Consider the following 16360-nt stretch of genomic DNA (forward strand, 5'->3'; position numbering starts at 1 on the left):
GTGCAATCGGACTTCATCATGTATACTTGTGTCGTGTATGCTTGTCTTATGCGTAATTCATTTAGCTTAGTATACTTGTGCATGTATGCTTGATTCATGAGTTTTCCATGTTAATTGTATGTTTATATATGCATGCTTAGACAATGCATAACTTGTTTAACATGACTTAGTGTACTTGAGCATGTATACTTGTATGACATTGTTCATTTCAATTGCATGAGTAGCTTAGGATGATCCCTGAGTCTCACTTTGACGTAGACGTTAGGCGGCATGAGCCCTTTAACATGTTTCACCTTAAGGTGATAAAATTGTAAAACGTAGGTCGATGCATACTCATATCCTACGAGTAGCTTTAAGTTGCTCTCCCCAAAGTTACTGGGGCATATTTTCAGGTACAGGAATCAGGTTGAGATTCTCATCATTGCTTGGATGAATGTGGCTTGAAGGCTTTAGTTTTTTTGTGAAGGTTGGCTTGAAATGCCGTACGTAACCTTATTTGTTAAATGTGTATATTTGATTCTAAACTTGTAATGTGTGCCTAAGCACACTTTTTGATTCTCATTTTGTGTATATGATATGAGGCCAAGGGCCAAACTTCTGTTGGAATCACATTTATATCATGGATATTAAATTTTGCCCTTAATGAGATTATATGAAAATCATGCGTTTTAGTATGCTATTTTGCACCGGGGTGTGCATTGTGTATGAAACTCATCCATTAGCATTCATTCATGATGTATGAAGTGTGGCCAAGGGCCAAACGGCATTTTGAAACCATTTCATGATTTTGAATTCCAAGTTTTTATTCCAAACTTCGTTTTTAGCATTTTGGCCGTTGGGGGGTCATATTTTGTATCGGCCATATTTTTGAGCCATGGACCATTGTAGTACATCTTATTAGGTAAGTTACATTTGCTTGCATGATTGTTTCCTGGCAAAGCTTCTTCTTTGGTGAAATGAGCCTCCTGTTGCATAATCTGACCTAAGGGTATTTTGGGAATTTCCTTTGGGAAATAAATTCCGTTCTTCATATGGTCACTTAGAAAATGTGATTTTAGGGGGGGTTTCTTCTTTGTGTTTTTCCTAAAAATGTCGTCTTGTCATCGGAAACCATTTCCGAAGTTCAGCTTCTGTTTTTCTATTTAGCAGCTTTTTCGACCCTCTCGACCAGATTTCTTGGGAGGGCATTTTGGGCATTTCACAGTGAGTATTTTTTGATTTCTTCCAAGAGTCATGTAGAAAAATCTATTTTGAGGGGGGTTTCTTCTTTGTGTTTTTCCAGAAAATGTCATCTAGGCCCTCAAATTTCCATTTTTTCCGGGAAAACCCCTGCTGATAGGGTTTCTTGCTGCCCATTCTGCCTCCTTTACATCTAAACGGTTAGATGGGGTTTCGTAACCGGTTAGATGAGTGTGGTTAGTGTTTTGGTCGAGTTTTTTTGGCTTTCTAACCAGTTAGAAAGATCTCCTAACCGGTTAGATGTTCTTGGGTTGGTACTTTTTGACCGTTTTGCCCCTGTTTCTTCTGTTAGCCATATCTTCTTCATCCGAACTCCGAATCAAGTGATTTTTGAGTCTAAGTTCATTGATTTTTCGTTGTCTTTCCAATGGTGTGCTCAGTAGTACCCACTTTTAAGCTGGAAATGATGTTTTTGTCCCTAGGTTCATTCTTGTTCGTTTTTGAAATGTTGCTTCTGCATTTGATTCCTTTGGGTTCCATGACCTCGTTGAGGGTCACATTGGCGTCTTAGAGTCATGTTGTATCTCTAGAGACTGTTGTTTGTCTTTTGCTTCTGCATTTTGGATCCGTTATCGGGTCATCTTTCGGTTCACAATGCAACTAAGCCAAGCTAGGGAGGGTGAGCATCCAAAAAGAAGGTCTCCTTCCTTAAAAAACCAAATATCAACTAGGGTGAGTAAACGAGTTATTCCGTAGGATGAAGCATATGCGTATACCCTAAAGTTTCAATGGTTCCTTTGCGAGTGTAATATAAACCAAACACATGTGGATCATGCCTCCTAACATCTAGTTTCAAAGGGGAAGCTAAGGGATCATCCTAAGCTATGTATGAAACAAATTGAAAGCAATCCACAATAAGTAATACACTTAAAGATATTGGAACATTCAATGAAAAATAACAAGTTATAACTTCAAAAGTAATGTCAACTTGTAAATGAAAGCGAAATCAATCAATAAAGAAAATACTTGAAAGAACAACTACCAACAAGCTAAAAGAGTATCAAGATTCACATTACTCCATGAACTATAATTCAACTACACAAAGACTCCGCTATGATTGAACTCACGCATACGACTCCATGATGCAATGTAATGTTATGCCAAAAATCACATCCAAGTAAAATGATTAGTGCACTTTCGCACCCCATGGCCAAGTGTTATTAGGGATTTTCTGCCTTTGGACTCGATGTCCACTTCTTAAGTTCGGATAGCTTCTATCCTTCAATTATGTTATGCATGTCGTACACACACAACTTATAACCTCATGAACTTGATAAACCAAATGATGACCACCATGCTCCTAAGGCCAAAGTGGCACACAAACACACACCATGATTTACTCACATAGAAAATATAACAATAAGTTCATAATACTAAAACAATGTAAACTACTCAGTAGTCATTCAATCAAGACCTTAATTTATACACACTTATACCAACATCTTATTATTCATATAAAGAATTTAATCATGATAGTATTGTATACCCTAAACATGCAACTACACAATCCTTACACTAAGTGTTCAAAACTACAATGGCATATACTATGTCAAGTTTACAATGTGAATACAACTACACTACTACAAGGTTGTCAATATAGGCAATTTATTCATGCTATCAAAGTAAGCTTAAAATCCCTAATTTTGGATAACAACATAGTTTAATTTCACACATAATCAATGGCAATAATAATCTTAGAACATTATAATTACAACAGAATAATAATACTAGAATTTTAATCTTTTACCAAATTAATCAACAACAACACAAGAGATAACCACATATAAGTCGTGTATAAAGTGAAACCTGATGAGTGCTCAAATGTGACGCATTTTAGCACCTAAGCTAGGGTATTTTAGTCCATTCATCTATCTTACTTTCATATTTTAATACTTATTTGTGTTTTTGCCTATTTCAGGTCAATAAAGTTCAAACAGGCTAAGAAGAGCCATTTAGCTCATATTTTGAGTTAAGGAGCAAATCTGGAAAGAAGTCATAAAATTGCAACAGTGAAGTTTCGATCAATCGAAGGAAGTCCTGATCGATCAAGGAAAGCTACAATCGATCGAGATCAAGGCGGTGCTAGCTCAGTAATCCGGATAAGGCCAAGAAAGTATTTTAATGACACGTCAGCTTCGATTGATGAAGTAAGTATTTGATCAATCAAAGTTCCCTTTGATCGATCGAAGTGACTGCTGGTAGTGTGCTGTCTAATTCCTGAGCATGCCCGGACTCTTCCTACTTTTGTAGCTACGAATTTCCACCAATCAAAGGTAGTATTTCTGACTTATTGCCTATTCAAATAGGCTTGTAATAGATTAATTGATTTTTTTTTTTGTAAAAGGTACCATAAATAGAAATAGTTTCTCTCTTTAGAACTAGGGTTTGTGAATAAAGCAAGAAGGAAGAAGATGATGCCAACCTTGAAGTTAACCCTTGAGGGTTCCGTGGCCACTACAATGAGTGGCTAAATCCTTCTCTTGGGGCTAAAGATAGCCCCTAGGCTTGCTTCCTAAACCTAGTTTTTTTTATATTTTTTGGGATTTTAGTTGTAATTGATGTTTTGACCAAGAATAAATATAGATCTTGTAATTTTTACATAATTTGTATGGATTAATGCTTTCAATTAATCATTTAATTCTATTCATATGTCTATGTATGCTAGAATGAATGTTCATGTGCTTTGATCTAGATTTAATGAAATTAATGCTTGTCTATGTGTGTTGATATTATGCATCTAGTGATGGTCAAGGCATGGTGCTTAATTGATTACTTTTGTGGTTTATTTGATGATTCATACTTATTTCTTGATGGATTGTGCCACTTCCTTAGTTTAATTTTCATGTCATTAGCATAGTTGTAGTGTAATTACTTTAATTTCCTAGAGAGGTGGACAATCCATTCTTGTTGTTTGATGTTCCATACTTATGAGTGCAAGAAATACATTTCTATAGATTTTTGTGTGTGCACTAATTATGGTTTAATTGAATGGTTAATGGTTTCATTTGATAGTTTGTGCTACTTACTAGATTGATTAGACAATCTATGCTTATTTTCTATTCATGCTTAGTTTTCAATTGGTGACACACATACGCATTTTACAACATGAATTTCCCTATTAATTTACAATTGATAGTATTTTGTGAAGTAAAGTTTAGTGGTGAACTCTAAGCCCTAAGACCTTACTCTATTATTACTTTCTCTAATTTCTAGATTGTCGCTTAATTGCATTGTTTTCATTGAACCATTAGTTTAATTAATCAAATCAAACCCTTCTTTTGATCATTCGACCTACTAATCCAACATTGATTACAAAATACACTACCTTTTCCTTGGGACGATCCCTACTCACTCTTGCTATGTTAGTAGTTAGTAGTGGTATTGGCATTTTACAAACTTAAACTTAGCCACATTTCATCACACTTTAAGCTTTGGTTGTCCTTGACAACAAAGGTGCACTCCAAGTTTTGGTGCCATTGCCAGGGATTGAGTAGCCGTATTCAGAATTAATTAGGAATTAGTACTCTTTTGATCTTGTCTTTTATTTATTTTATTTTGGTTACTTGTTGTGTTTGTTCTTGATTAACTAGGTACTTGGAGCCAAGGAAGCAAAGCAAAGGAACTTCAAAGCAAAGAAGCAAGCTAAGCTAAGCAAAGCATAAAAAGCTAAAATAAAAAAAAAAAAATTGTAAAGCAAAGCAAGGCAAAAGTTATAAATTATTTGAAGTGCTTAAAAACCTTTTGTAAGCTTTCCTAACTCTCTTTACTTAGTTAAATCATCGGCCTGCATGGAGGCAATTTATTTCTTACATTTGTTGAAAGCATGGGAGTATGGGATCAATGTATGTGGATGATTGTTGTTAATTGACTTGTTGCAGAGGAGAAGTGTTTACTACTTGCTATTTGTTGAGTTATTGCTTGTTTTGATTGTCCATGCATAGTCGTAGGTCTTTGAATCATACTCTTGTCCCATTGAATTTTAATCTTGAATTAATTGTTCGTAATCTTAGGCGAATGGGTAATTCAAGTGACTCTATTTCATCAATGGATCACCATAATGAGGACCATGTTGAGGACCTTAGTCACATTGACCAACAAGACATTCTTCACCCTAATGTGCATCATCAACATGATAACATTTAAGTACCATTAGGCATGCCTAGACTGTTCATTCCGTAACAACAACAAGGCCAAGTTCAAATGGGAATGCCCAGGCCATTTTTTGTACCACCTCCACCTCCCGTTGTTCGAGCAAATCATGGGGCTTATGTAGAGCCACCGGTTGTGAATCCTTCACTTGCTTTGAGAGGCCATTATGTGCTAAATGAGTATAATGCACCAACATGCATTCAACTCCCTCCATTTAGAGCACACCATTATGAGATTAAACCACAAACAATCCAAATGCTTCCCAATTACCATGAATTACCTAATAAAGAACCTTACAAGCATTTGGATGAATTTCTTGAAGTGTGTTCCATCATAAAATACACGGACATGCCGGAAGAAGTTTTGAGGTTAAAACTCTTCCCTTTGACCCTAAAGGACAAAGCTAAATACTGGTTTAACAATTTGAGGCCTTTTTCTATAACTACTTGGGCAGATATGCAACAAAACTTCTTGAAAAAGTACTATCCAATGTCTAAGACCAATGTAATGAGGACTTTGATTCGTGAATTGTAATTGTTCCAATTTTCCCCACTTTTCATTTTCTGAAATTTTCTATTTTTGCAAGGGCATTTTTGTCTTTCTTGTTTTGCGTGCCGGACACCGTGGATTGTGCCGGGTGTGTTTGAGAGTTGGTTAGAGCATTCCATTGAGTTTAGGACTCTTAAGAATGTAACGGTTGCCATTTCGGCATTTTTTCGTTTTGGCCTAAAAGTCCCATGTGAGACCCGCTACCGGAATTATAATGTACCTGGTTTTTATTTGGGGCCATTTGCATTCCATTTATTTTCATAATGTGCTTTATGTGGAGTTTATATAGTTGTGTGCATATATGTTTGTGTGGTAGAAAAAGAAAAGAAAAGTCAAAAGTGGTTTTTTGTGGTGGGACCCACCACCACTTTTTTTTTTGAATTTGGTGGCCAAGAGACCACACTTTGGCCTCATTATCTCTCTCTTCTCCTGGCTCTCTCTCTTTCCCTTCTCTTTTTCTTTTTCTTCTCAAATTTCAAACTTCAATTAATCTCCAACTGTTAGGGGATTTTTGGTGCCGTTTGCTGTAAAACAGAGAGCTCGGCAAGATCTACGCTTTGATACAAACAATTCTTTGTTTAGCCAACATTGAAATTTTGAACCTAGGGATTGGATTTGGGGGTTATCCATCATTTTGAGGTTGGGGTGTTTAATCACAATTTCTTGAATTTTTGTAAATTATCTTGTATATATTGTGTTCTAACATGCCTATCTTGTATGAATTCTTGCAAAAATTGTTTAAATGATGTCTATGAAATTGTGTAAGTATGTGTTAATTAATGTATTATGATAATGCATGCTTATATGATATAAATTCATGTATTATATGCTTGCTATGCTTGAATTATTGTTAAATGAAAGCATGATATCTTGAATTTCATGTAAAGCATGCTAAGTAGTTTAAACGTGAATTAAATGTGTAATTATGAGTATTGACATGGCATGAAATGGCATGATGTATTCATGTATAAGCATTGGGAAAAAAATGGGGATTGATGTTTTAAAAGAAATGAAATAGGCTTTTTGGGAAAAGTTTTAAAAAAGGTTTTGTGAAAAACCTAGCCGCCTAGGAGTTGCCTAGGGACCGCGGTGTTAATGAGGCCTAGAGGAGACTAAGGAGATCGCCTTAGCATGGTTGAGTTACCTGAGCCCCAAATGATGCCATGGAGTTGCCATGGGTCTAGGACAGTTAGCCAATCCTCTTCTCATGCTGCCATAGAGTTGCCATAGGACGGGTTTCACTAATGGTTTGGAAATGATGACGAAAATGGTTTTAGAAAAATAGGGAGCGACATTGCATGACATTACATTCCATTTCACGGCATGACTTGTTTATCATTACAGTGTGTTGTTGATATTGTTGTATTTATCCCCAAGCATGATCCCTCTTCCTTGTTCCTATTCATTGTATGAATTCATGGGGTCTCAAAAGGTGTGCCTTAGGCACCTCCTACTAGCAATTTGTTCACCCCTTATATTAACAATTTTCATGTCTCGAAAAGGAGGTGGCGGATGATAATCCACCACAAGAATGAAAGGACTAACAGGGTGTTTTGTATTTTAAGCCCATTTAATTTGTAAAGCAACATTTTGAAATGTATTAAGTTTGCTTAGCATGGCTTTGTAATCTAAATACAAGCCTTTGATCCTATTTTAATGTAAATTTGGAAAAAAAATGTCAAGACTTTTGTTATTTCTTAGTTGAATAGGGTAAATGAAGTTGTTTTGTATCTCATTATTAATGCACATAACCATGGTATGTTGTTCGTAATTTGTAGTGGTTTTAGAACAAGTTTAGGTCTGTTTTCAGCACTTTTGCAAAGGCCATCACTCATTTCCAGGTTCACAGCATTTTCAATTGCAGCACCCAGTTCATAGGGTCATTTTGGTCCACCGAAATGACTGCTTCGGTCAACCGAAACTTCTAGTAGCCACCCCAAATTTTTGGGCCACAACCGATCAACCGGTTTGTCCACTTTGGTCGACTGGAATATGTATTTTGGCCAACCGAAGTGCCATTTCGGCCTACCAAAACGCCAGGCCTCGACTGCTCTTGTTTCATCTTCCTTGGGGCTGTTTTCCCTTACCTCTTTGTAGTTCCTTAGCGCATGTAATGAGCTATAATTGGATGTTGATGGTGTCTTAGCTTGTTGATTGACGATAGTAAAGACTTAGGTGATCTCGGGTTTGGGTAAGGACCCGGTTAACGGTTCAGACTCAGAAGTTTGATTTGTTACATGAATTCTCATTAGGGGATGGGGAAATGTTTCATGAGGCATGGGAATGATTAAATGATATGCTTAGGAAATGTCCACACCATGACATTCCTAAATGGCAATTAGTTCAATACTTCTTTGAAAGTTTATCGGATAACCATAAAGGTATAGTTGATGCCTCTGTGGGTGGTTCTTATCTTGATAGGCATGAAAATGATGTGTGGCGCTTATATGAGAGCACGAGTGAAAACTCAATGCATCGATCTTTATCATTTAAAAATGGTAGAAATACCGGTGGAAGGAAGAATGTAGGTTTGTATCAAGTTGATAATTCTAATGATATAGTCGTCGAAGTTAAGTCTCTATCTCAAAGGTTTGATCAATTTTTTATCAACCAAAATTTGACCCATCAAGTGTCTTCCTCCCCTAATCATACTCATCATCCTTCCAATGAATCTTGCATGACTTTTTCTAATGTTTTGCATTCTACTTCCAATTGTCCTCACGGACATGCGTAAAGTGAACACCATAAACAAGTGAATGCCACTTTTGTTAACCAAGGGAATAATCCCTATGGCACTTACTATAATCCTGGGTGGAGGAACCAGCCAAACTTCTCTTGGAAAAGCCAAGGGGAAGGCTCTAACACTCCCCAAGGTGGTTTCCAAAACAAGTATGTTCCGCCTCCTATGCAAGGCTAAAGTTCCCAAGGTTCATTTTACCAAGCATCGCATGGAAAACAATTTTCAAACTCTTATTTTCCAAACCAATCATCGTACTCTCAAGGTAATTCAAGAAGTCCCACATTTAAAGAGAAAGTTTTATCCGCATTAGGTACTTTGGAGGCAAATACTCAATGGCTTCATTCTCATTCCCAATCGATTGCAAATCTAGAAACCCAAGTCGGGCAAATAGCTAGCACGTTGAATGCTAAGGAAAAAGGGAAAATGCCTTTAAATCCCCCACCGAAGCTACAATTTGTAGTGTAGACCATTTCCTCTTCGGAAGGTCATACACTTGAACATGTGAATATGGTGACCACTTTGAGAAGTGAAAGAGTTGTTGACAACCAAGTTGGTAAATCCAATAAAGAGAGTGAACCGATGCAACCTAAAGTTGACACCCATCTTGTCTCACATCCCATTCCTCCTTCATTAATTGTGAAAGACCCCATTATTGAAAAGGTTTCAAAGAATGATTTTGCAAAAGCTTTTAAGCCTAAAGTTCCATTTTTGGATGCTTTAAAAGCATCCACCTCTCTTGAAATAAAGGCAAATGAAATCATTGATGTGCTTAGGCAAATGAAATCATTGATGTGTTTAGGCAAGTAAAAATCAATCTTCCTCTTTTGGATGCAATTCAACAAATTCCGTCTTATGCCAAATTATTGAAAGATCTTTCCACCCTTAAGAGAAAAAAAAAAAAACCAAGCACCGAGAAAAGTTGTTTTAACCGAACAAGTAAGCTCTATTTTGCAACACAACACCCTCCCAAAATTTAAAGACCCTGGTTCACCGACAACTTCATGCACTATTGGTGATCATGTTATCAATCGGGCTCTTCTTGATTTAGGAGCGAGTGTGAATTTTCTCCCTTATTTGGTTTATGTTCAATTGGGCTTAGGTGATTTAAAACCTACGTCGGTAATTTTACAACTAGCCGACCGATCAATTAAGAAGCCCCGGGGTATCATTGAAGATGTTTTGATTAAAATTGACAAGTTCTTCTTCCCGATCGATTTCGTTGTCATTGACAAGGAGCCGGTCCCAAATCGTAAGAGCTAAATTCCTATTATCCTTCGTCGTCCCTTCTTGACTACCGCTAATGCCAACATCAATTGTGTGAAGATTTCATTTGGTTACATGAAAGTGAAGTTAAACATTTTTAATCCAACCCCAAATTAATGGACAAACATAAAGATATATGTGTTGTTGAAAAATGTTTTGCAAATGAATTTGAAAAAAATGAGTCTATGCTTGGTGTTGAAATATCAAATGTTGTGCCTTCCAAAAAGATTTCAAAAGAAATTGTTTTCAAATCTAGTGTTGAACGGGCATGGAAGCCCAAAAGTTTTGTTAACCAAAGGCCATCAATTTCACTTGAACCAAATCCAACAAGTTCCTTAGGGAATAGTTTGTTGGGTGGAGTTTAAAGTTCTATTCACCCCATCGAGAAGGGGATGTCTACTAAGATCTTTGATCTGGGCTAAAAGGGCCCAATGTCTTGCTAGAGACATTAAAGACTAGTGCTTCGTAGGGTTTGGAAACCCTATTCCTCCCTCATTTCTTGTTTTGATTTTTTTTTTTCTTTGCATCGTCTAGATATGAGTTAAACTGAAAAATCCAATTTCTGGGCAGTTTCTTGCATTTTCTGTACTTCCAGTGAAGGTTCGATCGGTCGAAGATAAGTTCGATTGATCGAAATTCCACTTTGATCGATCGAACCCTGTGAATTTATGGTTTTTCATCTTCCATTTTGATCGATCAAAGCTCATCTTAATCGATTGAAATCCATTTGGATTGATCAAAGTAAGTGTTTGATCGATCGAAAACCCTTCGATCGATCGAAATTGCGTCTTTTGAATTTTTAGAAAATGCTTTGGCTGTTGGCTTTTCCACACCAATCCTAATTTTTAATAACTTTCTCTTTCCTCCCTTATTTTCTTTCTCTTTTCTTTTCTTTCTCTCTCTCTCTATTCCTCCCTCCCAACTTTCTTCGTCTTCTCTGTCTCCCTATTTTCTCTCTCTTCCCTCTTAATCTCAAGTTCTCTCAATCTAAATCTCCCACTCCGGCGAGACGAACCATCCACACCCCACCTTTTTTCTCTCGCCGGCAGAAACCAAACCATAACCCGCCGCCATCCAAGCTCTATTTTTACTAGCAAGGGTATTTGTCCAAAAAGGGGCCAAACCGGCATCTCTATTTCTCTAATCTCTTGGGTTCCCTCTTATTCGTCATCTTCAGCCGATTTAGGCGAAGGAGAAGCCGATCCTGTAATGACCCGGATTTTTTGAATAAATTTTTTCCGTTGTCTTTTCCCTTCTGAGTTTGGTTTCTTGTTGATTAGTGGCATCTCGAGTGCTCTGGAGTGATTTCCAAGACTCTTTTCTTTGGATTGACAACTTCCTTTGAGGACCGAGTCATTTCCATATTTTTCTTTTTTCGACACTATTCATTTTTCGTCCTTTTCCCTATTCCGTCTTTTTCCCTATTTCGTCTTTTCCTCGTTTGTCACTCTGTTTGCGTAACCACACTTCTTGTGTTCAGAGTTGGTTTCTAACTTCACGTATCTTCATTCCCAATGATTTCTATGAGATACGTATCTTTACTTTCGTAAGAAAGTACTTTGATTGCTCCCGGTGTCCATAGAGGCATAAGTGTAAAGTTCTTTGGAAACTTTTCCTTTTCTTGGGGTGTTTTTCATAAATATCTTTTGAAGATATTTTATTTCAGGGGTATCTAAGAAAATATCTTTTTCCAGGGCAATTTTGCAGTTTTCACTTTTTGGAGGGGTCATTGTGCAATTAATGAAAGTTATTGCTCAATGCCTTGTTTTGAGCCTGGATCCTCGTACGGGATTCATTTTCACATTTCGTCGAGTCGTGGACTCTTAGAATTTCCTCCTGGACGATATTTTCCAGTTTCAGGGTTTCTGGCCCCAGTTTGCGCCAAACTTGTTTTGGGCATAACTCTCAATTTTTGACGCCGTTTCTTCCGTTGTTCATATTTTCTCATTTGGAATCTTTTTTGTTCACGGAGTTTTGCCATTTGAGCATGTCTACGTGAATTCCACTTTTCCGGACTCGGCGGGGCCCGTTCGGGGCACTTTTTGAGTTTTTCTATAAATAGGAGGTCTTAGAAAGAAAAATCAGATTTTTCTCTCTCTCTCCTATCTCATGGCCGGTCTAAGCTCCATCCATGGCTGCCATCTACTCTCTCCTCTTTTGGACTTCTTCCCTTCATTAAAAAGTGGTGATGCCTTTGTGTTTATTGTTCCCCTCGGCGAGGCCTACGATTCCAACCGATTGGAATCTCGTTTTGGCCATTTCTTGAGTTCGGGTTTGAAGTCAAGTTGTGTTTTTGATGGGGCTTCCTTGGGATTCATGTTCGTGGTGTCGTCCCCGACAAAACCTAGGAGTTTCGTCGGATTCGGAGCCGATTTATTTTGGTGGGGATTTGAGATTTCATCTCAAATGGAGGTAGAGAATGTTTTAGGCTTTTGTGTGTGTTGTATTGAGTGTTTAGCATGATTATACAACTTATATATATGCCTTGTATCAAATCTAGAAAGTTAATAATTTTTAATTCTTTGCATAAGATTTAAAATTCACGATGATATATAACTTTGTTTTGAATTGTGGCATGGTAGAAAATCTTGTTTTAATATGTTGGTTAACATATATTAAAATTGGATTAATTAAATAAGAATTGCTCTTTTTAATTAATATTTATCTTTTGTGAAAGATTTAAGTTCATGGCCATACCTTGCATGGAATTGAGTTGTATTATGCTTCTAAATTAAGTTTTGGCATGTGTGTTAACATACTTTAATCTGAGAGCATTTGGTTGAGTTTGGAAATCTAGAGACTTTAATTAAGAGTATTAATTAAAATCTATTTTGGTGGTTTCATGGGCCTAATTAAGCTTGTGTGTGAACATATGTAATGACCATGATATGTCTATTAACATATATTAAATTGGGGCCAATTGGAAATGATTTGAAATCTAGAGAGTTTAATTATTTTGATGTAATTAAATTCTATCTTGTGTATCCATGGATCTAATCAGGTTTTAGAAGTTGTTTCTATTTTAAGAGCATGGATTTAGACTTGTGATGTATTCACTAGATTGTGTTATATGCATTAAAGAGCATTGTTGTTAAGTTTATATTCATGAGAGTATGTTTCTAATATGAATATATTGTTGGCCTGTGATTTCATAGCATTATGGATATGAAATGCTTATTATGCACAATTAAGAGTTATATTGCTAAATTTTTACTATGTAATAGTAATATGTATAAGTTATGAACTTATTTGGCTTATTTTGGAATCTTGGAACATTCTTGAGTTGAGATGGCTAGGGTTTGGCTCTAGTACGTGGATGTGATTTGTGACGATCCTGGTTTTTAGGCCAGCGTGTCCTGTGATGAACCGAAGATTAACCCGATAAGGGATCTTATATGCGGAAGCGAAAACAGAAAACAAGACTCTAAAAAGTCAAAATGACCTTCCATGAGGTCGTGGAACTCAACAAGAACTGATGCGGAAGCAAAAGATCGAAAATATGACAAATAAGCCCCCAAGGGCAAAATAGTCATTTCCAAAAACTGTAGATTTGGGTGCCACCGAGCACACCAATAGAAGGGCAATGAAAAACTAATCAAGATGGACTCAAGAATCGCATGATTCGGAGTCCGAACGAAGGAGAAACGGCATGACGAAGAAAAACGAGCACTTAAAGCAAAAAGGATAAACTGGTAATTATCTAGGAAGAACCGGGTGCAACCAAGCACACCGTTGGAAAGACAGCGAAAAATTAGTCAAGTTCAAAAAAAAAATTCACTTGAATCGGAGTCCGGATGAAGGAGAAAAGCCCAATAGAAGAATTGACGTCGCGGCGGCCCGACGAGGGGCCATGGCGCATACGGTGCCCATGCGCGACCCCACCGGCGTGCATGCCGGCGCCCAAAGACATGGCATGGTGGCAGCCCTTGGCTGCTGCTACATTTTTTTTGATCTGCCCAGAATTGAGGCTTGAAACGGAGGTCAAGACGAGTTTTTTTTGGAAAAACACAAAGAAGAAACCCCCCCTAAAATCAAGTTTTCTACCCGACAACGCAAACGGAATTGAAAAAAACTCATTGTGAAATCCCAAAAATGCCCCTAGGTCAGAACTTAACAAGAGGGTCATAAAGCTGCTAAATGAAAACTGAAAGCTGAAACTTCACGAGGGATTTCTAGTACCAAGACGACATTTTCTGGAAAAACACGAAGAAGAAACCCCCCCTAAAATCATGTTTTCTATTCAACTATGTCAAAAGAAGAAAATAAAACTGATTTGAAAGGTCCATAATGCCCCTAGATCAGAATATGCAAAAAAAATGCGAAATGAATTCACAAGAGGCTCAAAACACAAATGATAAGGTTTTGCCCAGAAACGGCCATGTACGCAAACGTAACTTACCTATTTAGACGCGCTACAATGGTCCATGGCTTAAAAATATAGCCGATACAAAATCCAACCCCCCAATGGGCAAAAAGGCAAAAATGGACTTAGAATGGAATACATGGAATCCAAAAATGTAAAATGGAGTCAAATGACCATTTGGCCCTTGGTCACACTTCATACAAGATTAATAAGACCCTATGAAAGAATGAAAATGGAATTCCCACACCCGACGCAACCATGGTGAAGTAATGACTTGCGATTTTTCAAGATTTTCACAATATTTCATGAAGTTAAAAAGTACATAGAACACAATATACATGTCATTGGCCTTCGGCCTCATCTCATACATATCAATTACATTGAAAAGAGTGTACTTAAGTACACATTACATACATGGAATCAAATATACATATTTTGACATATAAGTCTACAAAATGACATTTCATGCTAACATTTGCATGAAATGGAAACTTGAAAGCTACACGACATCCAAGGAATGCTAGGCTTCACGAACCAAGTCTTCGTACCTGAAATATACCCTAGTATCGTAGGGGTGAGTAACATAAAGCTACTCGTAGGAGATGAGCATGCATCGACCTAGCATTTTACAAATTTATCACCTTAAGGTGAAACATGTTAAAGGGGTTCATGCCACCTAACGTCTATGTCCAAGTGAGACTCAGGGAGCATCCTAAGCTACCTTAGAGTCTAAGCAACAAGAATCATGATATACATATGTGTATGAAACGAATCATGGTTGGGATAATCTAAAGAACACGACAAGAAGAATGCTTGAGCATATATTAACATGAATTGCATTTTCAATACAATTGAACTAGGTCTAGAGTAATCCATACAACATAACAAAAGCATATTTGAATACAAGTTAACAAGAATCGCATTATCCATGCAATTCAACAACAAAAGAGCATGTTATACAATGCAACAAGGTTTAAGTTCTCAAAGCCATCAACTTAGAATCTAAAGCACAAAATAGCAGTAGTGGTTCATGCCACCTAACATCTATGTTATAAATGAATCAATAGGATCAATCCTAAGCTTTATTAGAACGTCAAAACACGATTTTCAATATCGATGCAATTTAACCAACATTGGAACTTCCAATACAACGCATAAAGCACAATTTCGCAAAGTTAACATCCTGTAACTTAAAATGGAACGATAAATAAGAAACAACAAGTTACAACATCATCTAGTTATCAACTTGAAAATGAAATGCGAAATCAAACAAAGTGGATACTCGGACGTCACGCCGGATCAGACCGACTACATATTTACTTTAGGGTTACTAGCCCATGGGTAACCTCCCTATGTGCGTACTAGACCATATAGAGGGACTATCCCTCGTACTAGAACCACGTCCTAGCCATAGTCAAACAACGACATCCCCATGTTTCCAAAATCAATAAGTTGTGCAACAACGCATATATCAACAGGAATATGCAAGATAATCAACTATCTACTAAGCACAACCAAAATTGGAAACCTATACCATACATGCTCTAAATCCACAACTAAGATGATACGATGAATGTCGAATCTTCAGTGTGCGATTCGTTACACGCTATGCATGAAAGATGTTAAACACGAAGTGTGCAAATCATTACACAAGGCAACAATATATTTAATAAGGAAAACATATTATCACGAATACAAACATAGCAACTATGTTATCCAATGTTCAAAACATAACCAAATGAATATACAACAAGTCTAAGTCCATGATTTGAATATAGAAACCACTTCTAAAACACAACTAGATCATGGAGCAAATTGAAAGAATTTAAATAGATAAACACAATTAAATTCTCTAGATTCCGATTCAATTCCAAATAACCTCAATTTAATGCATGTTAAAGGACATGGTATGGTCATCACCTATATCCATTCTAAAATTCAATTAGGTTGTTGGAACAACAAAGTAGAAGTTTAATTAAATCATGCTAATTTAATTACCAAGGTTCTAAAACAACTTCTAATTGTCCCAAATTAATATATACTAGTAAACAAGTCAT

General features: G+C 36.8%; 1 non-coding gene across 1 annotated transcript; it reads right to left on the reverse strand.

Annotated features, from left to right (window-relative positions):
* Window positions 1–8150: 8150 nt before the first annotated feature.
* Window positions 8151–8262, reverse strand: LOC132280376 (small nucleolar RNA R71). Its single transcript, XR_009471568.1, has one exon. It is a non-coding gene; the product is annotated as a small nucleolar RNA R71 (small nucleolar RNA).
* Between the last annotated feature and the right edge of the window lie 8098 nt (window positions 8263–16360).

This window comes from Cornus florida, unplaced genomic scaffold (assembly GCF_030987335.1).
Source record: "Cornus florida cultivar Cherokee Brave unplaced genomic scaffold, ASM3098733v1 CherokeeBrave_3.0.0_Hap2_Chr10, whole genome shotgun sequence".
In the NCBI taxonomy this organism is placed as follows: Eukaryota; Viridiplantae; Streptophyta; class Magnoliopsida; order Cornales; family Cornaceae; genus Cornus; species Cornus florida.